The sequence below is a fragment of the Pinus tabuliformis genome, chromosome 2_1 (genome assembly GCF_031772625.1).
Source record: "Pinus tabuliformis cultivar Carrire ecotype Pingquan chromosome 2_1, CPIR1, whole genome shotgun sequence".
Lineage (NCBI taxonomy): Eukaryota > Viridiplantae > Streptophyta > Pinopsida > Pinales > Pinaceae > Pinus > Pinus tabuliformis.
This window is the reverse complement of record NC_142299.1, coordinates 882,757,128-882,782,729: the sequence shown is the minus strand read 5'-3', so window position 1 is coordinate 882,782,729 and position 25,602 is coordinate 882,757,128.

Sequence of the window (25,602 nt, the reverse complement as noted above, 5' to 3'; positions counted from 1 at the left end):
GAGTGTCTCCGAGCAGAGATCTCAACCCTTGCTTCGGTGGACTTCGAGTGCTAACCCAAGGAGGGAGTTTCATCTAGTTTCGAGTGTTCTAGCACTGGGAGTGCGAGTTTGTGGGGAGGAGACACTAGCAGCCGCGCAAGGACTGCGCAATGCTTGGAGGAGGCACACTTGGGAGTTGCGGAGTGAAGGGAATTTGGGCCTGAGATTGTGAGGAGGAGTTTGGGAGAGTCCTTGCTTGGAGTTTGCAACTATTTTGCGGATTTTTTTAGCACTTTGGAGAAGAAGCAAACACAAGATCTATTGCAAGTTACATCTTATGCTTGTGGAGGAGGGGACGAGCATTTGGGGTCAATTTTGGAGGTTCAAAACTAGGACAAACCATTTTTGGGTTTTTCTGGGATTTTGACAAGGACCTCATAAATAATTTGGTAGGATTTCCTGGGCAGATTTGAGGGGTTAAACAAGGGTTCCAATTCAGCCAGCAACTAGAGGAAATATGGGAAATTTGGGCCGAAATTCCGAGGTCAACATTTGGTCAATTCCTTCATGGGTTTTTGTGGGTTATTTGTGGAGAGCCTGGGATTGAATTCCCAGAATTTTCAGAGCACTGAAGGAGGCCCTAACAACCAATCTACACAACCAACAACACTTTATGAGTATTTCAGCGCAAAGCCAAGGAGAATCAGCTAGCACACTTGGAGGAGATATCATATTTGTCACTTGGGCTTAGCTAGCTTGCCTAGGGAAATCCCACGTGCATACTTTCCAAGCACCTATTGTACTTCATGATTTATTAATAAAGTGGCTAAGCATCGTAGTTTTTGGCTTTAAAAAGGTGTTCTGATGGTTTGACTAATTTTCTGTGTGTTTTTGTTGTGTTTGCTTTGTGTATCATTGTAAATTTCCATTAGGAATATTACAGTGGTATCAGAGCATGATTTTGTCCAGTTGCGGGTCTAAATCACACAAATTCTCAAGTGTTATGGTGGACTAGAATTTCAGAGGCTAAAACACTAGTCCCATATTATTCTCCAGATTGAGCATATGCCCAAAAATGTCCCATCAATAGGAATTTGAAAATGTTACTAGGAGAATCAAGAGATTGGCAGGGCTTCTTGAAGAGTGGTTGTCAGCAAAGGCAGTAAGAAGAAATAGTAGTTATCGACCCACAGATGAAGGAAATAAGAGGATCATGATTGTTGAACGAAACGCTAGTAGAAACACTGTAGAGACGAAGATGGGAGGCGAAGGGAGTGACGAGATGAGAGAGAACATAGCCCTGGAGGAGGGAGTTCACTTAAATACATTCCAGCAGGTTGAGCATGAGGCTAATGTCACGCAGGAGGAGAACATGATACATCTAGTGTGATGCAAGAGCCACCCCTATTGGAGTTTCCTTTGGTAGCCCCAGTAGACAGATTGGAGGAGGCAGTTGAGCACACATCCATTGATGAGGTATCCATTGATGGGGCATCCCAGCCTATGATAGAGCTTCAGAAGGGCAGCCACCTACAGTTGGCTAATGAGCATGTCTTGCATGTTGGGTTGTCTATGGAGGAGTAGTTGGAGGTTCATGTCAAGCCCATGATGGAGGAGGATTTGAAGCCATCCTTTGGGCTAGCCTTTGATGAGGGGAAACATAGAGACCACACATTGGTATTCCAACACAGTTCACTTCAAAGGCACACTAACAGGATATACAATGTTATCAACCCACCCCTACGCATTGGATTGAGAGAGGCAGAGTTGTCTAGACATACTAGAGGGGATGACTCGGTTAACAACACTATCAGGTCACCCTTTTCCAATTGGAGATAGGGAGATGAAGCTACCTAGTCAGATCTCGTGTGTTGACCTAGATAGTGGGATGAGACAATCACATTTGCACAAGGTGCAACATCTGCATGTCGAGGTTTCTCTATGTGCGGGAGTTCGTGCATTCAATCTCTCTCTTGGGGTTGGATGGCAAGATATTTTGAGTTGGTACCCTATGGAGTGAGTTATGGATATGGTGGTGGACCTGGGTGTATCTCAGCAGGATATTCCAGGCATTGGGGATACCGGAAGCCCAGACTGGCATTGGGATCCGGGCGGGACTACCTATCATTTCCCAGGTATGTCGATTGACTACAACCTAGATGGTACAATTGACCTAGAAGTTGAGCATACACATTCGCTAGGGGAGTCTCGATTAGCACTAGTGGCCAACTAGTTTATGGACAAACTCCTTTGGTTGTCTTGGCATGACGTCTGTACACAGGATCACTAGTTGATCAACATACTCTGGCAGGAGTTTATTAGAGGAGGTGGCATTAGTAGGCCACTAGACAGTGCCTTGTATGGAGCTTGGGACTCTTCACTTTTGTGTGGGGCATAGAGGATGCAGAGGAGTAGAGCAGCGGTGGAATCACTGCTAACACATAGGGAGATTCACTTCTCAGATCCCTCAGGGAGAGAAGATCCATTCATCGACAAGTATAGTGATGCGATAGTGGAGGTGATGATACCAATCATGTGTGGCCTGACACGTAGAGACCGATGGACATGGAGATGCATGATGGTGTACAAAGACAGGTCTTCGCCTAGTTTATCAACAGATTCGAGACACAGAGAGGGGCACCCATAGGGTTATTCTTCGGTACCCCAACATATTCTTGATCCTACCCTTGGGGACCTCCCCACCTATGACTCTCCATTTGAGACGTTTGGTGGAGGCACAGGTTGATGGATCTAGGCTTAGGGATGACTTGGTTTATTGTCGAGGTAGCATAGGTTCCATTCCTGGGCTCACATAGGGGGAGTTGATTGCAAGGGAATTGCATGATGCACTTCGGGCGAGACAGTCTGAGGTGTCACAGGAGATTGAGGGACGGTGGATGGTATACTTCGTCTATATGAGGGCACCAATACTCTGAGCAATATCTAGATGTATCATCAGGAGTTGGGATAGGGGACTTCATTGTGTGGTTTGGCGGGAGCATGGCAGGTTGGCTTGCGTGGGACAGACTCTTGATACCTGGGGTCCACCCATGGGATACATACAAGGATCAGAGATGAGGGCCATATGGGTTCTAGCAGGTAGCAGCGCTACACAATGACATTCCGCGAGGAGTGGGAGTTATGAGATCCCAGTATGGTTGGGGGATCCAGGGATCTGGTTGGTGGGTGGATCACTCCCCTTAATGATGAGCAGGGTCATGACAAAGGGTGATCTAGTTCACCTTGGGATTGACACATGGGGGATCACTGAGACCTCCATTACATGGCAAGGCAGACTTATCCTGTTGTTGCTCAAGGTCGATATTGGTAGTAGAGGCATAGATATCGGCATCATGGAGATGCCTAGACAGGATGAGCTTGGCTCTCACAATTTTTTCTCCATTAGGCCTTAGGAGAGGAGGATACAATCCGCACATAGTGGGAAATATGAGCATGTTGCACATTCAGTTATGACTAGAGAGTCGCAACGTCAGCATGGCAATTTGCTTTTGTGATCAACACAAGATCTCAACCTCTCAAGGCTTGGAAGTTCATCCACATTTAGGGATGTGATAGTTTCTACAGGGGAAGATCATATCGGTCTTCCATTGGGTTTCAGTTGCACGAAGAGTAGTTTTCCCACTAGAGATTCGTTGATGACTTGGGGCATTGCGCTAGTATGGTAGGATGATTAACACATATGGGTTTTGGTGGTAATTGGCACTACTCCATGGAAGACACCAAGAATTGGAAACAATGGGCCTCCAATATGGTTGTGGGATCCAGGGATTCATTGGGTTAGAGGACTACCTTTTTTTGGGAGGATCATGGGGATGACAGAGGCAAGATCACATCCTCCTTCGGATGACAGGTTAGAGACCATCAGGATGCTCACTATAGGTTGAGGAAGGCCCTTCTCACTATTATTTTGACAAGAGTATGAGCGTGCATCGGTATATGGTAACCTTGGTAGGGTGCCCTAGTAGGATAAGCCTGCACGCAGTGGAGTTTTCCCATATTGGGTGTATAGAGGAGGTTTACCAGAGTAGGTGACTTTGCAGGAGCACGAGTGGGTTGCAGTTATGACCAGGTCGGGGCAACATCCACTTGATGGACTCACTTTGAGATTAGTTTGGGACCCGGGAGCTACAGGGATGAGCAGTTGGGTTACAGATTGGGGAGAGTGGGTTCCCACAGGGGGAGGTCACCCAGATCTACCATTGGGACTCCTTTATGACAGGTCAGCACAGGGATCGGGAGTGGCTCAGTGGCATAATTGGGACCCTAGTATTGCTCGCAGTGGTAATTGGGTCAGCATGGAGAGAGTGCTTGTTCGGCAGTTGCTTGAGGACAAGCAACGTTTTGGCAGGGAGGACTGTGATATTCCTGCTTAGCAATATTGCTAAGGGAAATATCAATCTTGCCCAATTTTGTCTTATTTCATGTTTGCACTTAGAAGATGTGGGTTTAGGGGTCCCACATGAATTTTTCGATTAAGTGGGGGCCCAAACATTAGGAAGGAAGGGAAATATTGCAGCTCTAGTGGAGCATGTGGGCCACCCCATGGAAAATTGCAACCCACATGTGGAGTATGCTCTCATTGGAGTGAAGTTGGTGGGGGAAAGTCAAGTTGGGCCCACATGGGAATATTGGAGGCTTTTTTATAAATAAAGCAAGAAGCACTCATTTTGGTCATTCATTCATCTATTCAGAAATCTTGTCTTTGACATAGCACGCTTGAGCTGAAGCCAAGTCTGCAAGTGTTGTTTGGCACACGAGTGTCTCCGAGCAGAGATCTCAACCCCTGCTTCGATGGAATTTGAGTGCCAACCCAAAGAGGGAGTTTCATCTAGTTTCGATTGTTCCATCAGTGGGAGTGCGAGTTTGTGGGGAGGAGACACTAGCAGTAGCGCAGGGACTGTGTAGTGCTTGGAGGAGGCACACTTGGGAGTTGTAGAGTGAAGGGAGTTTGGGCCTGATATTTGAAGAGGATTCTGGGAGAACCCTTGCTTGGAGTTTGCAACTATTTTGGGGAATTTTCCAACACTTTGGAGGAGCAGCAAACACAAGATTTGTTGCAGGTTACATCTTCTGCTTGTGGAGGAGGGGCCGAGCATTTGGGGTCAATTTTGGAGCATCAAAACTAGGACAAACCCTTTCTGGGTTTTTCTAGGTTTTTGACAAGGACCTCAGGAATAATCTGGTGGAATTTTCTAGGCAAATTTGTGGGGTCAAATAGGGGTCTCAATTTAGCCAACAACTAAAGGAGCTAGGGGAAATTTGGGCCGAAATTCCAAGGTCAACATTTGGCCAATTCCTTCGTCAGTTTTTGTGGGTTATTGATGGAGAGCCCGGGGTTAAATTCCCAAAATTTTTAGAGCACTGAAGGAGGCCCTAGCAACCATTCTACATAGCTAGTAGCACACTTTGTGGGTATTTCAGCGTAGAGCTAAGGAGAACCAGCTAGCACTCTTGGAGGAGATCTCATATTCGTCTCTTGGACTTAGCTAGCTTGCCTAGGGCAAGCCCAGGTGCATACTTTCCAGGAACCTATTGTATTTATTAATAAAATGGATCAACAACATAGTTTTTAGCTTTAAAATGGTGTTCTGATGGTTTGAGAAATTTTATATGTGTTTTTGCTATGTTTGCTTTGTGTATCATTATAAATTGCCATTAGGAATATTACAAACTATGGCACTAAGACAAAAAAAGGTGTTGCATTATGTATTAGGTTTCAATTCAAAACATCTTTTATCTTGCAAACTAAAGGCTCTGCGCTTATGTATGGGCTTCAATACCACCTATAGGTAAGTATGTAATAAAACAAAGATCCACAAAGTGTCAACATTCCTATTAGTGGTAGAGGCATCGGTTAGCTTGAGAAGTTCAACAATTAATATGCACGCTTACTATGGAAAAAATTGTATTGGAAGACTTTTTAGATATATTTCTGGTTGGATTGTGAGAGAAATCCCTTAGCATAATTCTAAAATCTTTGAAATTTTGTTAGAGTTCTTTTGTCTTGGATTTGGTACCACGAATGTACGGCTAATGCCCCTTATTGAGAAGATATTTTATGGATGAATTTTGCAATTTCTTGATGATTCATGGCTAACATTTATGGTTGAACAATAATTTATGGAGTAAGTTGTCTCTCTAAGTCTTTCAAATTTATTTATTGAATGTGATAAGTGCAATTGTGCTTATCTAGTGGTAAGGGTGCATTGTATTTGTATTGTTCTTAAATAAATCATATATTTACACCGAAGGTGTCCCTATATGGAATTGGCTGGGCAAATACTATTCACTCTAGCTAATGAGAGCCCTTCATTTTCATCCTTTTATCCAATAAGAACCCTTCATTTTCGTCAAGACTTCATCCAAACAATTTTGAACACGTGGCGATAGCGATGGATTCGATGTCGTTGCAATGAATTTTCTCGGGTTCTTTTCATTAATGGCCACCAGCCACTGGTAAGGATGAGCTTCTACGTTTGTCAGTGACCCAAACGAGACTTCTGCATCTGTCAGTGACCCGAAGCAAGCACGGTGAAAATGGTAGAGGTATTTCAATCGGGTTGAAGCAAAGAGGGTTTCGGTTGTTCACTAGGAGCAGCCTCGATCGCTAACTACAGCGCCCAGGACTGAAAACGCCAAGTTAATTAATGGAGATAACACATGTTTTTTTTAGCAATTCGAGCAACAACGAGATGAATTTTTCTTCATTGTTTTGGTTGTTGGTGGTGCGTAATGACTGCTTATTCTATGTTACAGATTATAGTCTATGTCGTTGATCCAGCATAACCATGGACAACACGAAGCCCTCTTGGCTGTGATCAATAAGGTCATCAGCAACACGACCTCGGAGGTGTCGAGATTCATCTCGAAGGATGAAATTACCTCATCAATGAACCTCTGCACCGTCCAAGTGAGGGGAAAAAATCCTCTGCACCGTATTTGCATCTCCCATCCCCAAATGCGCACGAATGCAGTGTAGTGTGGTGCCTATTTCAAGAATGCTTGAAGATCAAGCCAAGAAAAGGGGAACAAAAACTGGAATATAAAGCAAGCAATTCTGTGGTGAAATTACTTTACTTAAATATTGGATATAAATGAAATAAATCACGAAAAACCCATGATACTGGAAATTGTGTTATAATATGGACAGAAACAAAAGAATTTCGACTGTCAAGGTGTGTTGGCTGAGGGGGTGTTGTCAAGTTGTTCTTGTTGTGGGGGTGCGTTCTTCTGGTGTGGCTTTCTTCTTTCGTTCAGCCTTCGCCCATGGGAAACATTGCCGATAAAATCAATAAGGTCCTGTTAAGGAACCACTACTAGCACCAGCATCAAGAAACCATAAAAAGTTGCCTTGGATTTCCCATCTGCGACCAATACATCATAGCAAGCCAAACATAGAGACACACTTGCTGTTATTCTTCTATGCCATTCATGCTTCTGTAAAATGCCCAACAAACCCACATTGCAGAGAAAAAATTGCCACAGATAAAAAATTGTTGTCATGGAGAAGATCCAATTAGAAAGGATTCAACTGTATAACACCCTTACTTGAGAAGATATTTGGCTTCAACAAACATACCAATTTGATCAATTAAAAAAGCTTTTGCATTAATATAAGATGTACTTTGAGGGAAGAGGAGGTGTAGACCTTACACGCGACAACAAAAACATGGTTTCCTGAGTTACATTTGAACTCTAAACTAACCAAACTCAAATTCCAAAACAAGATCTTTTAAATGTCAAGAAATTATGATTCACTCTTGACATTCTTAAATTGTTCCACTAATGATGCTTCCTTGCCAACTATCTTTGATGATGTCATCGAGAAAAAATATAAGAAATAGATGAAGAGAATGTACAACTTGATAGCGAACTCCAGTAAAGCTATCATTCTCACATGTAATGTAGGCTAATCTTTCACCCATAGACATATTTGATGAATGATATTGCATACCTCTATTAAAATGTTGCAAATACGCTTCTCAAAACTATTCAACTCAACGGAATCATTCATTTGATTGTTTCCCCTTGGAAATCAGAGACAACCACTATTGTTATTCGAGATACTCCTGAGCATTTACACTTGGTTTACAAATGGATTGCAACAGATATAGCTACTTTGCTTGAGCATACCTGATTATCTATTTTCAAGACACACAAATAGAAACCTACTATAAAATTGTTTTTGATTACTGATTAGGTATATTTTCAAAAGCATGGGAACTTTGGGATCGACTGTTGACACTACGACGTTGTGAAGTACGTGATCTTGATTTTCTGGTAGATGTTAGAGAGAGACTTCTCATTGAGAAGCATTCAGATTGTAATGACATCTCATTAAGAATATGTTTACCAAATGTATGCAATTGTAAACATGTACCATTCATATTAAAGGAACAAGTATCGTGATTTTAACTATGTTTCTTCCCTTTGTCAAGAGACAAAACTACTAATTTTTTGTCGTCAACCCCATTTTCATCTAAACTACCCACAACTTGTTGACCATCTGAATTCTCTGACCAATAGTCACGATCTTGTTCATCAAAATGAGCCAAATCTTCATATCCTTCATCGGAACTTGCAGATTCCTCATCAACAGAGCCTTCTAGCTGAGACAACAAAATTAGATTTAAGAGTGAATTCAAGCATAGAACCTGCCAACGTCATACACGTAATTTTTGTGTGATAAATACAAGGAAACTACCAATGACAGAGAATGAATTTGGAATAAAATTGAATAACTATGCCAGGCCCAGCTTTGAGTTTTATATAAACAACTTGACAACATATATGCATAACATTTCCTACAGAAAATTTGAAAAACAAGTACTTACATCTTCTTGCTTAATGCTTGAGTCACTAAGTTCATCCTCAGAATCGACAACATGCACTTCATCTGGTTCTTCATCACTGCTTGGTATTAGCAATTCTTTAGTGAGTTGCAACCATAGTAAAATATACTATATCAGATCGATATAAAGCTATAAAAAAACCAATATATCGCAAGTAAAGGATGATATCGCTTGATAAATTGATTCAAGCCTTTAAGAAGTTCGCTCAACAAGGAGAATAAAGGGTGCGTACCTACATCATATAAAATGCAGGATTTTCCATAATATGAACTCTTCCTTTCGAAGAATTATTTTACTAGAGTTGTCTTACCTTCTCCACCTGACCCAACGACCCCCACAACCTGAGAACCTTTACTCTGTTGCTGCAATGAAACTTTTTTTTCCAAACCTCTTACTTTTCTATGCAAACCACACCAATATCTGGCCTTTTCGATGTTATAGCGAAGACTTGTTTTTTTAAGTTCTTCCAATATGTTCTCCCAGTGAGATTTGTCAAGCTTCCCACTGAGATCTCTCCCATAGCTTTCTAATTCAGAAGGCAAACCATTTAAGGCTATTACAAACTCATCTACAATATCTTCAAATTATGGGAGTGGATCGACCTGGTTGAAGGCATTATGGTAGAAAATCTCTTGGGATTGTTGCCAATTAAGGTCGGTCAGGTTATAAATTGATGACTGTTCAACTCTGGATTCTGTAAGAACATCTTTGGACCGAGTTGTAATCAATATTAAGCTCTCGTGAGGGAGAAAATTTTGAACCGACAGAAGTGCCTTTAACTGATGAACATCATCTACATTATCTAAAATTACAAAGGCGGAGTAATCATATGAGACAACTCTATGCCTTGAGTAACACTCTCTATTTGAATATTCATGTTTGTCAAGTCCTCAAGAAGCTTACTCTGCAAGAAATGTAAAGAGCTATCAGCTATAGTTTCACTCACATCAAATAGAAAGTAGGTTCTATCGAAAGATAAACTCTTCTTGTTGATGAGTTCCTTTGCTAGCGTTGTCTTTCTGACTCTGCTACCTAATTGTGTTCCTTTGATGAGTTCCTTTGCTACCTAATTGCATCTCAACAAAGCTCTGATCTGCTCCATGACAGGCACCAGCGATAGTTGGGAGTTTGACTTCATGGAACATTGAATTGCCACGTGTTATGACAGTTGCCTCATGGGGCCGCAGATATGGATCCAAAAATACAAGAAAGAATATAATAAAGTGCAAACTAGGGCCCACTTAGACTCCCTTGCCAATAACACCCTTATGTTGATGACACTATGAGATGGACTATTAGCCCGCCAATTTATATTTAGCTTTTTTTAGAGTAACGTTGCCTTAGCAATTGCAGATGCCAACTATCTCTACTAAGGTCCGACGTGTAGAGATTAAATCCCTGAAGTAGTTAGAAAGTAGATTCTACTCACAAATTCCCTGAGAACCAATATCAATAATTGTTATATCTAACATTTCATGTCTTTTGGCATTATGATCAGGAACTAAGTAAATTATAGACATTCTAGCTATAGAGTTAATTGAATCTTCAAAATCTTGTAATCCCAATTCTTTCAACCATAAAGGTAATTGAATTTACATTCTAAAGTTGTTTTCTCAATATATATTGTTGTATAACCACATTGGTACTAGTTTGGTCTGGGACTTAACTATTGTTGGGTGGGAAGTAAGTTACAAGGAAGAGTTCATCCCCAACGTCGAGGGTTGTTACCTTGTCATCATTCAAAAGGAGAAGAAAATGGCAGTGCATGAAGAAGTTGTTCGTAATTTCTTCAAAATTGGAGAGGCATGACTTATGACTAGTAAAATCTCGCAGGAGGACTCATTGTGTGGCCTAGGAATGGGTAGCTAAGCTTTAGGACCTTCAAGGAGATCACTCTTGCACCTTGGCAGAAATCCAACCCTAGCAGCACCTTGTGGCAGAAAAAAAATAGATAGCGAGGCATGAAGAGTGCCTCATGGGACTTGCATTGGAAAGTTTGGCAAACCTTATGGGTATCCATTGAACAATGGGCTCTATTGGTGGTGAGATGGTCTTCCCAAATCTTTCCTCTAAATCTTATATTCCTTTAGTGTATCTTTGCACCTTTAGGGGCAATTGCTAGTTTAAACTTTAGTAATATTTCTAGTGGAGAACCTTCCTTTGAAGCTATCTTAGAGCTTGTAAAAGGTATTATGAGGATATACTACGGTTAGAAGTAAAAAACCCTATTCATCACCCTTAGTCCATTCATACCTTTCTCAAGGTAGACTTGGTTGACCCCATATGCCCAATGAAAAGACACTAGCCTTTAGTACTCGCATCAAAGTTTTGTACCCTAAAATTTACCAAAACCATTTTATTGGATTTACCTTTCATATCACCTTGAATCCATTACATAAAAATTATAGTGATCTTAACATGAGGAAACCCACCATGAATTAAAAGAGAATCAACCTTAAGCGAATTTTCTTTTGGTGAAGTGACAATCATCTCTTCTTGATTTTGACTCAACTTTCTTTTCTTTTCTTTTCTTTTTCCTTTTTTTCTTTTCTTTCTTTCTTTCTTTCTTTCTCTTTCTTTCTTTTTCTCTTTTTTCTTTTTTTCTTTTTCTTCTTTTTCTTTTCTTTTCTTTTCTTTTTCTTTTTCTTTCTTCTTCTTCTTTTTTTCTTCTTCTTTTTTTTTTTTTTTGTTTCCTCTTGAAGGTCGCAAAACCTATGAAACGCAGGTGTCAAACCAACAGTGAGGACAACCATCTCTGGCTGCTATCCGCGAATATCGGTTTGACTCATCACTGTTATCAAGGAAAACCACGCCACTTGTAATAACCTGCTGGTGGTATGTAAAGGAGCAGGGTTTCACTCCTGCTAGATGCCTCTGGGTTTTGGGCCGTTAACCTGTTTCCTTACGTCTGAGGAAGACGAACTCTTAGCCAAGCAAAAACAGTTTTACGACATACTCCAAGCCACGATTTTGACTCAACTTATACTCTACTTTCAAAATTTATCCAAAAAAATACAAATTTATGTAATAACAAAATTTACTTATTTGAAACCAAAATATTTTACTTCTATATCAAATTGAAAATAAAAATCATAATTATATATTAATATTGGTTTATTAAAACAATTAAATATATATTTATGACGTGGAATAAATATATTAAAACAATTAAATATATGTTTATGAGTTGGAATAAATATCCAACTTAAAAATGAACAAAATCCATAACAATTAAAAAAAGTATACAAATGGAGAAGGGAGGATCGGTAGAGCCATGCGTATGGGTCCTGCATCTTTAAAAATACCTTACCTACCTCCACAATTATCACAAGTCTTTAAGTATTAAACGTCAATATTTTAGTTTCCAGTTTTAGAAAAACCATAAAGGGGTTAATTAAGAAAACTCGGTTGAAAAAATCCATAACAATTAAAAAAAGTATACAAATTGAGAAGGGATGATCGGTAGAGCCATGCGTGTGGGCCCTGCATCTTTAAAAATCACTGGTCTAATATCTTACCTACCTCCACGTCAATATTTTAGTTTCCAGTTTTAGAAAAACCATAAAGGGATTAATTAAGAAAACTCGGTTGAACAAAATCCATAACAAATACAAAAGTATACAAATTGAGAAGGGATGATCGGTACAACCATGCGTGTGGCCCTTCTTTAAAAATCACTAGTCTAATATCTTACCTACCTCCACAATTATCACACGTTTTTATTTTAATATCTTACCTACCCTATAATTATCACAAATTTTTAAAGTATTTTGTTATGGAGAAGTTTCGTAAAAGGTATAGGGAAAAGAGTTAGGTAGAAAGAAGAAATATTACAAGGAATTCAACCCTACGTGTGATCTACAACAAAAAGAGTTCATTTGTGCTAGCACTTTGTGGAGGGCAAAGGTTCTTATTTCTAAATTAAGGACCAACTCACCTCAACTTTGATGTGACACAGGGTAGTGGAAAAGGTCTAAAGAAGCTTGAGAAGAACGAATGTGTACATTTTGCACGTCTGGGGCTGTGGAATCGGAAAAGCATTTCAATTTGGAATGTGATGCATTCAAAGACATAAGAGAAAGTTATGAGAACATGTTAGCATCAGTTTCTTGGCATTGTCCTTTTAGTGAGGGGATTGTTGGAAGGTTGGGCCAACTCATCATCAATTTGAATCGAAAAAGGATTGAATTGCAAAAAGCGAAAAATAGGGAACTAATGGTCTCATAAACTATTTTTAGTCTCGTGGACCTTAAAATATCATTTCATTTTGAAGATTTAGAAAAACCATAAAGGGAATAATTAAGAAAACTTCGTAGCAAGGAGTTGCAGTGGTCCATCTCGCTATTCGTTAATGCATTTGTTTTTTTTAATTAATAATGTTGTTTAATTATTGTAAGTTTTGGAGTTCTTAGTTGAAATATCACATAATAATTTTTGGTTAAATCTTGATTTTTTGTTGTTTAAAATGTTTTCCATATAAAGATTTAACGCTTTGAAAATTTCCTAAAGTACTTGGATTATAGAGAGTTCAAAATCCAAAGTTATGATTCCAACAAATCTTTGTCAAATTCTTAGGAAAATTCAACCAAAAAATCCAAAATGTACAACAAGTAGACTACCACCATGTATAATAAAACATATAACATCTTTTTTGCTTAGCTAAATTATATTTAGGCTACTCAAAGGACTATATAGCGTGACACAAACAATACTTCAACCATGTTAACCTTATAACATTGTGAATGTAGTCTTCTTAATATTTTTGCCGTATAATTTTTATTTATTTATTTTTGCAAGGGTTGTGTAGATGCTTGACTAACAACCTGACCCCATATGTATAAAATTAATAGTTGATTTTTAAGTTTTTGTTACAGTGGGTCAAGTCTGTTTCCACTACGTGTCAATTTGATGATTGAATTTTAAGTTTCCATTGCAATGAGTCAAGTCTTCTCCCACTGCATGTTAATTTGATAGTTTATTTTTAAGTTTTCGTTGCATTGTGTTAAGTTGTTTTAGGCTAAGATTTTAAAAGTAGTATACTTTTAGCATTTGGTATAATGACTCTTTTATTAAGGTATTCATTTTTAGTATTTCTTTTGGTCATGATATTTGGTTTTAATTCCATGGTTGAAAAATGTCAAAATTTTAAGGTTTTTCAAAGTCGTAATGTTTTATCTTCAACCTCATTGTTGAAAAATGCTCAAATTTCAAGGTTTTTCAGAGTCATGATAGATATTTATATTTAATGTCATGGCTAAAAAATGTTGGAATTTTAAAGTTTTTTGAAGTCGTGATATTTTATCTTTAACATTATCGTCAAAATCTATTGTAATTTTAAGGTTTTCGGAGTAATGATATTTTATTTTAATGTCATTGCTAAAAGATGTTGGAATTTTAACCAAAAGAAAATAACATTGATGAAACATCAACACTGTTCAAGGTGTTTTTTCAAGTTTATTGCACAACAATTTTAGCTTTTAGTATCATTGTTAAAAAAATGGAATTTTAAGTCAAAAAATAAAAAAGAGTGTCAATGATGCATCAACACTTTTTGTTTCAAGGTGTTGTTGTTGTTGTTGTTTTTTGTTTTTTGTTTTTTTTTTTTTTTTTATTGCACAAAGTTTTTTATTTTTAATGTCGTACTATTTTTTGTTGGAATTTTAACTTGGAAAAAAAGTGTTGATGCAACATAGACACTTTTCGTGGTGTTTTTTTATGTTTTTTGAAAAAAAAAAAATTTGGGATAGAGTTCTCGTTTTTAGGTTACATTTCTCGTTAAGTTGGTAACTTTGCTTGTAATATTGAACTACATTATGAATTATGGACAATGGACTCACTTTTATAAAACATTAGATGAAATATGTTTACGTTTTTTTTGTTTTTTGTTTTTGTTTTTTTGTTTTGTTTTGTTTTTTGTTTTTTTTGGTTATTTTTTTTGTTTTTTGTTTTTTGTTTTTTATTTTTTGTTTTTTGTTTTGTTTTGTTTTTTTTCAGAAGAAAAAAACACTGGTTTATATAATGTACCAGTACATTTACCAACAAAATATGCATCACATGATGGCTAACATATTGACAAAGGATCTCCCAAATTGAAACTAGAGGAGAAATGAACACATTAACAGAAAGTCCACATAGACAACAGGAAACTCACAAATAAGCATCAATAATACAACCATTAATAATCAAGTCAAAAAGCATAATTGCCAAAAGGAGTAGCATCTGATCGAAAGATACAAGGAAATAAATAAAAGCTAGGGAAGGGGAGCCCTCGTCTCTAGTGATGCCGAACTCTAGGTGAATGAAGTGCATATGTCTAGCGTCATCCAAGAGGCCTTTCTTAGACAAAGAGTCTGCAATCACATTGGATTCCCGATAGATGTGTTGGAAAGTGATCAACGTGAAAGACCACCTGAGAAGTTGAATTTGAGAATCTAGCCATTGAGGTGAGGGGGGTAGAAGTTTGTATTGGCTGACATCCCTTCAATAAGAACCTGTGAATCCCCATAGACATGTAAAGTATCAATGGACAATTGTCTGGAGAACCAGAGAAGCCCCCAAAGGGCCAAGACCTCTGCCCTCATATTAGTGTCAGAGCCACCGTTCCAATGGATCTTAAAATGTCGAACATGATCCATTCTTAGCCAGACTCCACAACCACAATTATCTCTCTGAGTAGCACCATTGAAAAACCTAGTTAGGTATAGTATGGGATGAGGGAAGAACTTATGCGAGCAGTCTAAGACTTTTTGAGAGGGGGTCTTTATAGACTCCAACCATAGTAATATATTGTGAACAATTTTGTGTATGTTAATCTGTAGACCCTCAAATATATGTTTGTTCCTGACTCTCCAAATTTCCCAGAAGATATAGAGATGTGTCACCTGAAATTTCCCTCCTCACTCAATCCACCATCGAATACATTGCTCAATGTTCAGAAATATCCTGCAAGGAATGTTCAAGGAAAGGAAAATATTGTCCCAGACAAAAAATAGCAGTGGGTCATTCCAGAAAAAGATGAACATTAGTCTCATTTGATTCAATGCACAAAGGGCATTCCAGCATGTTGATGTTAATTGAAATATCCTAATACATGGATCCCAGGCTCAATAAGATGATGATTAGGATTACATGTCTATATAGATATCTTGTACGCATATGCTTGGATGAAAGTTAACATGCAAAATGGAAAGGGTCTAAGTGATATCCATAGAACCATAATAGTAATTGGCTAATATCGAGATATTGAATGATAATTGTGTGATGTACATTGTTCTTTTGCATTTGTATTACTTGATATGCATTTTTATGATCTTGGGAAAGATGCAAGTTTGCTGGTAACATGACTGCGTAACTAAATATTTTAATGACAAATACCCAAAACTAGCATCGTGCTATGGTCCATGATAAGGTATTACCCTACTTTTGTTGGAGGGGTGGAGGAATTTCCCACCATGTAATATTCAAACCTAGAGTCGTGGGGGGTCTATGATGGACATACTCCTCTAGACGTGTGGTGATGACTACCAGTTTCCTATTAGGGAAGTTAGGTCAATATAATCGATGCTTCCACCATTTTGGTTCTATCAATGGTTAGGTCAACATAGTCGATGTCATAGTATATCGTAGCAGAGGACATATAGGATGAGGGTGGAAGTAGGCTAGGGAGGATGGGTTGATATAGTTTAGTTGTGACACCCAGGTGGGAAATGATTCTTCTTGTGCTTTTCCTTAACTATAGTTACTACTTATTTCTCCCTATTTATTGTGTTTGATTGACATTTTACTTCTTGACTGCTTGTATCCTCTTAACTCCAACATCAAGACAAGATTCTTGAAGAAAGGGTGTATATAATTCCCACTCCCTAACCCTTTTATGTTATGATTAGCTATTAGCCTACCTTCTAAAAGATTGATTGTTGGGCAATTTCTTCTTAGTATTATTATTATACATACACGATATATGTATGCTACCTACATATCCACATCTCACATGAATACATGATTATTCTATGGTTTATCATGTTATATGTTTGAGTAATGAAACCTATAATGACAAATTTGAGCAGATACATATATAGTTTGGGAAGATAGGCTAGCTCCACTAGGCTCGTGAATTTCCAAAATATCACTAGGTATAGCATTAACAAAAGTATAATAATAATATGGCTTCTTGGTAGAGCTCTCAAATGGAACTTGGGTTCTATTTGAATCTATTAAGTGAATTATTAAGGAGGTTGGCCAAATGCAAGTTCAACATAACTTTCATGCTTTTCAACACATGAGTGATGATTTGTTAGAAGTATTATTTGTTGTTTCCTTGCAACCACTCAATTCATCTATAAGAAAGAACACTTGCCTCAACATTTTAGAGGATCATAAGTGTTACTCGAGAGATAAGGAAAATATCAATTATGGCCCTAAGACAAATAAGGTGTTGCATTATGTATTAGGTTTCAATTCAAAACATATTTTATCTTGCAAATTCAAGGCACCGATCATAGGTATGGAATTCAATACCACTTGTAGCTAAGTATGTAATAAAATAGAGATCCACAAGTTTTCAACATTCCTATTAGTGGTAGAGGCATAATTTAGATTGAGAAGTTCAACAATTGATATGCAAGCTTACTATGGAAAATATCATACTGGAATATTTTTTAGATATATTTCTAGTTGATTGTTAAATGGTTGGATTGGGAGAGAAATCCCTTAACATAATTCTAAAATATTTGGAATTTTGTTGGAGCTCTTTTGTCTTGGATTTGGTGCTACGAATGGAAAGTTAATTCCCCTTATTGAGAAGATATTTTATGGATGAATTTTGCAATTTTTTGATGATTCATGACTAGCAGTTATGGATGAACAATAATTTACGGAGTAAGTGGTCTCTCTAAGTCTTGTGAATTTATTTGTGAATGTGATAAGTGCAATTGTGCTTATCTAGTGAGAAGGGTGCATTGTATTTGCATTGTTCTTTGTTAGCCTCACTCTCACATTAAAAATAATTCTAAATCCAAATAATTAAATTAATTAAAATCATGAAAGTTAAGATTTAATCTCACCTTTCTAGATTATGTTGATTCAGAAACCATGAATCTGAACTGTGATCTAAATATGTGAATATGAATTTCGTGAATTTGGAGGATGTGTAGATCCAAATCGGATCTCCAATCAAATAAGATTAAAGAAACGCTGGGTTTTTTTTATTTTTCTCTTCGTGAAAGACTGCGAAGGATTTAATGTATGGGTGCAAGTCAACAATTTCCATCCTGCATAACGGTATTGAAGCAGCACAATCATCAGGTTGTTGGACTCAATGATCAGAACGTGCCTTACTTATCGAATTAGCGATGCCCAAGTCACGTTTTTTTATTACGACACTTCGTTGTTAATGGATTCGGTGATCTAAATTCTGTATAAAGAACTATGATTACGACCCACACCTGTCATAGGTAAATTTCGATTTGTCCAAGAGAATGGTCAACAGTCGTGTTATGTGCTTATGAGCCGTGTATAGCTTGCAGAAGCGTGGAGGCTCTCACTGACAACGTTTCTCTCGAGCGATAGTGAGCTGAAGCATTTGTGAAGATCTCGAAAGGCATTTTTTGGAGACTGCCTCTGCATTCGAAGTGGCATCCCTGATGAATATCGGTTGAGGTTGCCGATTCGGTGGCTTTCGGCTCGTATGGGCTTTTGGAAAGTCGATCTGCAAGCTGGAGGATGTTTGCTGCCCAATCTTGAGATCTGCGAGCTGGAAGGTGTAGCTGCCGTAGAAATCAGCATCCTTCGTCAGCAAAGCCAGCGTGAATTGATCCACGATGTTCGTAGATATGAATGCTTCGAATTTTCCAGCTTCATGGGAGATAGACATCTATCTTTCAGCGCAAATTCCGAGGTTTCTGCAAGTTATTTAAGTGAATTTGGGATTGATGAATGCTCAAGTCACGTCTCAGCTAAAGGACACAAGGCGACTGGACGCGCTTTGTGGTTGGGCTGTCACCAATTCATTAGATATTCGAAGGGTTGAGGCGAGAACGTGCAGAGCATGATTCTGAGAGAAATAAAATAAAACTTGTGTGAACTTCAGCCCCGCCCGCCCTTGAGAAATTGATTATTTAGGGTAGACACCATTGAAGAATCCAAAATTTGGTTTGCAGGAGAAGCCATGAGCGGTGCGTGTATGTGTATTTGAAGCAAATGTTGAGGCTGTTAAAATATTCTTTCTTGGCTTTGGGTTTTTGGAGGGCACGACAGGATTGCTTTATATTTTATTACCAGTTGTGGAAAATGGTCGGTGACCACCCATGGATTTGTAGGCCCGGGTGCAGAATGATGAAAGTTTAATGAAATTAGTTGCTCATCTTGGGAGAATATAGAAGGGATGAATGGTTTTAAAAGAAGGAAACCTTTAATAACTTTTAGAAGGAAACCTTTAATAACTTTTTATAAAGTAACTTTATAAAAATCATTAAGTTATTATTTTAAAAAATTAATTTTTTTTTTATGAAGTTATAAGAATGTAATAGTGAGGGTATATTTTGTAATATTTTTTTGGAGTAATAATTGATTTTTCCAATTTTAGAGTTATAAGGGTGTAGTTGATTGTTTATGCATTCAATATTGAATAAAAACATATTTTTGGTGGTGCTTGTGTCCTAGATCTGCCTAAAATTGAATAAGGGAATCTTAAGTACACCATGTGTATGTTTGTGATGGCGCATGAGTCTTGATATTGTTTTTGTTTTGTGTCTAGTTTTGACACTAACCTTCATGTGGTATCTTTCTAATATGGTACACATGTAGCACACAACAAATTAGCGAATTGCATGCACATAATCAATTCCAATCAAGTTCCTGTAATCAAGCTTAATTACACAAGCACAAAGCGTCACATCATCAACTTGATAAAATGATCTTCTAAGCAAGCACATTTCACATTATGTAATCAAAGCAATCAAGTTAAGGACGCTACAAAATCAAGCATTTCAAGCCAAGACAACATCAACATCATCAACACTTTTTGTATCACTTTCAGATAAACATTTTTTAACTGAATTGTACGGGTGCATTCTCGATTGTAACCGACACCCTAATTTGATTATTAAGGTGAATACATTAAGTCAAGTAAGTCTTCAACTGAGTCATCAAGATTGAACTTGTCATTTGTCTCTTGGGTGCATTTTCGACAATGTTCGACACCCTTCATTTTTTAAAATCAGCACATTCAGTGAGTACATTTAAGAAAGCACAAAGTGTCAGTAATCAATCAAGCAAGTTCAAGCAAGCCATCCAGCAAGCAATCATCATCAAACAAGTGTGAGTTCAAACAATCAATTGTTACAACAAGTTCAAGCAAGTGTGCAACAATCAACCAAGCAAGTGAGCGTGTCAAAATCAAGTGCGAAAGTTCAAAGCACGACATCTACAACAAACAAGCTAGTGTGAAGTTGATTGAAGCATTCAAAAAGTGTCAGTGAAGCATTCAAGCAAAGAGATCATCTTCAAGCGAGCGTGAAATCAAGAGTTCAACCAAACAAGTTATAAAACTCAAACAAGTGTTTAAAGCATTAGCAATAAGCAACAATACAAGTGAGCCTGAATTCAAAGTGAGCAAACTAACATGGTGACACACATTCAATTGTCCCAAATTCTTAACAATTTGATTTTATCATCAGTTGGTGACATGGTGAACATCAGTCAAACAACTCTTGCTGATATTCAAGTGCATCTTCAACATGCACATGAAATGATTGAGTTTCTTCAACTGGAGTCGCAACTTCAAAGAGATGAGTTGCAACAGAAGAGTGATGTTTCCAAGTCTTTTATCCATACAGATGAAGATAAAGATGTTGATTCCAAGTCACTGATCCAACCAAATTCAAGTGTTGAAGTGGTCCCTGATCCAGTTCAACTTTCTTCCAAACCAATCATCAAGCCATGGGAAGAACTTCAAAGTAACAAAAATTGACGAGGATTATGATATGAAAAAGATGAAAACAACTTGCATATCCCCGATTATTCTAAGCCGATCAAGTTCATCAATGCAGGATTTCTTGATCCAATAACATCAACAAGCCATGAGACAGTTGCAGACAAACAGATATACACGCAAACTTAAGTTGTAGTCAAACCAAAATGCCTTCATTGTCAAAGAACCGGTCATCCGGAAGATCAATGTTTTGATCTCCATCCTTGTCATCATTGTGGCAAGTCAAATCATTCATCAACACAATGCAGCAAACAACAACAATCAACCAGATTGAAGATCGATTATTCATGGATTGATCCCTGGGAATGGTCATCCACGGTCAGACGACTTTATAAGTTTTACAATCGAATTCACTCACACATAATGCAGCCAAGAGTACCAATGAAGATGGTACTCTCATGCAGTTGAACGGGGGAGTACACCAGTGAAGCACTCCTACACCTGAAGGGGGGGCGTTCAGAAATAATTTGAAGAAAATTGTCTCTCCTTAAGGGGAGAAAATGTTAATGAAATTGACAGTGGTTGTTAGACTGAAAGTCTCGATAACATTAGCGAAGCAGCCAGTGGGCATTTTTAGTGGTTGTCAGATTGAAAGTCTCGACAACATCAACAAAGCTACCAGTGGGCGTTTTCATTAGCGAGTGAGCATCGACAAATTCGCCAGTGGGCGATCGACAGCAAAGTCAACAGTGAGCAGTTTTCGAACACAGCAAAAGCAACAATGAGTTTTTTTTCAACATCATCAGCCAGTGGGCGATCATCATCAGCAGATTTGTCGGTGGGTGTTCTCAACATTTTGTCAGTGGACAAAGGATGCTGATTGAAAGCAAAGGACATATGAATCCTTTTGCAGCTTGGCACGTGATGGAGTTTTCAAGCGACATTTAGAGATGAATTAGACATGCAGCTAACTCATGGTCTCTTCATATTGCAGTTTCTTCAGCATCCAACTTTGGCGGTTTTTAAGGCAGTGTTTTTTTGAGGATCAACTTGAGAAATTGGAAGAGGGTTCCTTGTTCTTAATTTGGACTTATCATTGAGGGGGGGGGGATGTTAGCCTCACTCTTACATTAAAAACAATTCTAAGTCAAAATAATTAAATGAGTTAAAATCATGAAAGTTAGAATTTAATCCTACCTTTGTAGATTGAGTTTGTTCCTCATGGTTAGGAGTCAGTTTAGGCTTAGTTGGTTGAGAGATTCTTTCCAACTAGTTCGGCTCCTAAATTAGTGTATTGTTGAGATATTTTTTCAACCATAGTGTCCAAGATAGACGTACTATCTTGAGACCAACTTCCTCATGTATTTATTTGTACTATTATCATTCTTTGTATATTGGATTGATTAATAATGAGAATGTGAGGAATGCTGTAAGGCTGTGGCCTTTTCCGCCATGTCTAGTTTCTCTATATGTTTGATATTTATTTTATGAGTGTGAGTGTGTATTATTATTAGTTTGTTAGTTTCCTACATTCTTGAATAAATCATATCTTTTAAACCTTAGGAAGAGTTCTAGTGGAGAACCTTTCTTTGAAGCTAACTTAGAGCTTGGAAAAGGTAATAGGAGGAACTACTAGGGTTAGAAAGTAGACAACCTTAGTCATCACCCTTAGTCCATTCATACCTTTCTCAATGTAGGCTTGGTTGACCCCATATGCCCAATGAAAAGACACTAGTCTTTGACACTTGCATCAAAGTTTCATACTCTAAAGTTTACTAAAACCATTTTGCTAGATTTACTTTTCATATCACCTTGGAACTCACTTCATAGAAGTCATAGCAATCTTAATTGGGGAAACTTACCCTCAGCTAAAAGTAGCCAACCTTAAACAAATAAAAAATGTTCATGAGGTGACAATAGCCGCTTCTGGATTTTGACTCAACTTTACACTCTAGCTTTCAAACTTTATCTAAAAAAAATACAATTTATATGATAATAGAACTAACTTACTTGAAAGTTAGATTTTTTATTTCTATATCAAATTGAGAATAAAAATCATAATTAGATTTAAAAAGCCTTTCGGTAGAAATCACATAATAGATTTTTTTTGCCGACGCGTTTCAAACCAACAAGTGTGGTTCATCATCAAGACTAGAGGCACACCATGGCAACTGCTTAAATAGAGAGCAACGTAAAGACATAATTTCAAGTAACGGCTATATTTGAACAATAATATTTAAATTATGATATCAATTTATTAATATATTAAAAACAAATATTATTAAGTAACAATTATATTAAACGGCTAGTTTAAAAAAAATAATATTTAAATGATGATATTAGTTTATTAATTTACTAAAAATATTAATAGGTAACGACTAGTAAATAATATTTAAATTAAATTTTTAAAACCAAATATTACTAGTTTTTGAAAAATAATATTTAAATAACGATATTAGTTTATTAATTTATTAAAAAATATTAATAAGTAACGACTATATTAAATGACTAACCAAATATTACTAGTTTTTGAAAAATAAAATTTAAATTATGAGATTAGTATATTAAAAACAAATATTAATGAGTAACTGTTATATTAAATAGTGAGTTTTTGAAAATTAATATTTAAATTAATTAAAAAAAAGTCAAACACTAAACAAAGATAGAAGTCAAAAATTATAAAAATAAATAAAATAATTAATGGAAATAAAATAGACAAAAAATTCTCTTATTTGATTTCTACTAAAAAAACGCTTAATTCATTATAAATCACAGAACCCTGAATACATAAATCATAATTAAATATTTATATTTATATATTGAAACAATTAAATATATGCTGGGAATAAATATATTAAAAAAATTAAATATATGTTTATGAGTTGGAATAAATATCCAACTTAAAAATGAACAAAATCCATAACCATTAAAAGAAAAATATACAAATTAAGAAGGGTTTATCGATACAGCCAAGCGTGTGGGCCCTGCATGTTTAAAAATCACGGGTCTAACACCTTACCTGCATCGACAATTATCGCAAGTCTTAAGTATTAAACGTCAATATTTTAGTTTCAAGATTTGAAAAAACCATAAAGGTAATAATTAAGACAACTCCGTAGTTGAAATAATATGATAAAATGAGGCCACGCAGGATGGAATTTCAATAATGGAAAGGTAAACGAAACCTTTATAGCTAAAATGACGTGGCGGATAAGGTTACACCTACTTGTTAATTTTACGGTTCTTTGTTATTTATCGCACTCTTTTGTTTACAAATTGGGAAATAAAAAAATAAATTATTTTAAAAAGGCTAAAAGGAGCGGGTGGGACAAGTTGCCCGACAAATAGATTTCTGCATTCCAGTCATAATGGTGAGTGGACCAACTTTCCAATGGTCCCTTTACTAAATAAATTAGTTCAAGATCTTGTTGTCAGGTACTTTTTAGCTTATGAGATTGTCTGGCTTTTCCTATTTCCACTTCTATAGCATTATAAATGCTATCTGACATGTCAGGGGAATAGTCATCGCCCTCTGAGTGACAGCGAGTGGAGAGAGAGGGGAGTGTGTAGAGGGCACTCTATGACTATTCCCCTCGCATGTCAGATAGCATTTATAATGCTATAGAGGTGGAAATTGGAAAAGCCATGAGACTGTCTCTGAGAGACAGATTTCTGCATTTCAGTTTTTATAACGTAGAGGTTTCAATTTCTCAATTTTAGTTTAAAAAACTCATAAATTGATCTGGAAAATAATGGAAATTTTGGTAAGGTTATGATAACATTTGGCAATTTTTTTGAAAATCAAATTACAGTTGTCAAATTTTATTTTCAAGATTTTGAGTGCCCCACTGAATCCATTTCCACTATTAAAAAATATCTAAACACTCCAATACTCTGATTTTTTGAATGTTTTTTTACCAGATTCGGACAAAAAAACTGTCATCCAAACAAATTTATGACATTGGTACCCAAAGCCAATAAATTATCCAAAAACTTACTGAATAAATTATCCCAAAAACTCTTGAATGTTTTTGACAAGAATACTGCCATCCAAACAAATTTATGTCATTAGTACCCAATGCCAATAAATTATCCAAAAACTCACTGAAATAAATTATCCCGAAAACTAACTATCAAAATATATATTTATTGCGAAATCAAATTATAAATCGCCAAACAAGAGGCATTAGGAGCCTGGTGTCCAATCATTTGCTCTAAATCTATCATATCGCTCAGGGAAATCCCGCTTCCTGCAGAATCTATCAGTCAATTAAATTGACGCCTCAGCGTCAGATTCTACAGTGAGTAATTTTTACAGATCTATCGGACATTCCTCTGTTATATGATGAGCTTCACTAGAATCTGATTTATCCTGCCTACTGTAAATTTCCCTATTTTACGGAGTAGATTTGTTTTCTTTCATAAAATTACACATATCATATTCATAAATCGTAAAATTAAAAGTCATTGAGATCACTGGATTAATTTGTACAGTCCACATCTACCATTTCAACTGATGCAACAGTAATTTTATACAAAAACTAAATAATTTTTATTTATTTTTTAATAAATTAAAGAGAAATCCAGAAACAGGCTTTTGTTACCCGACTCCAAAATACCAAAATCCAGTGGTGGTGGTTGAGGAGGGGTAATGAAACATTTTTTACAAAAACTAAATAACCAATGTTTTTTTTACTTAAAAGGAATCCAGAAACAGGAATTTATTACCGGACCCCACAATACCAAAATCCAGTGGTGGTGGTTGAGGAGAGGTAAGTGAAACCCAATTTAGCTCAGATTTCAAGATTACTTCGAAAGTAT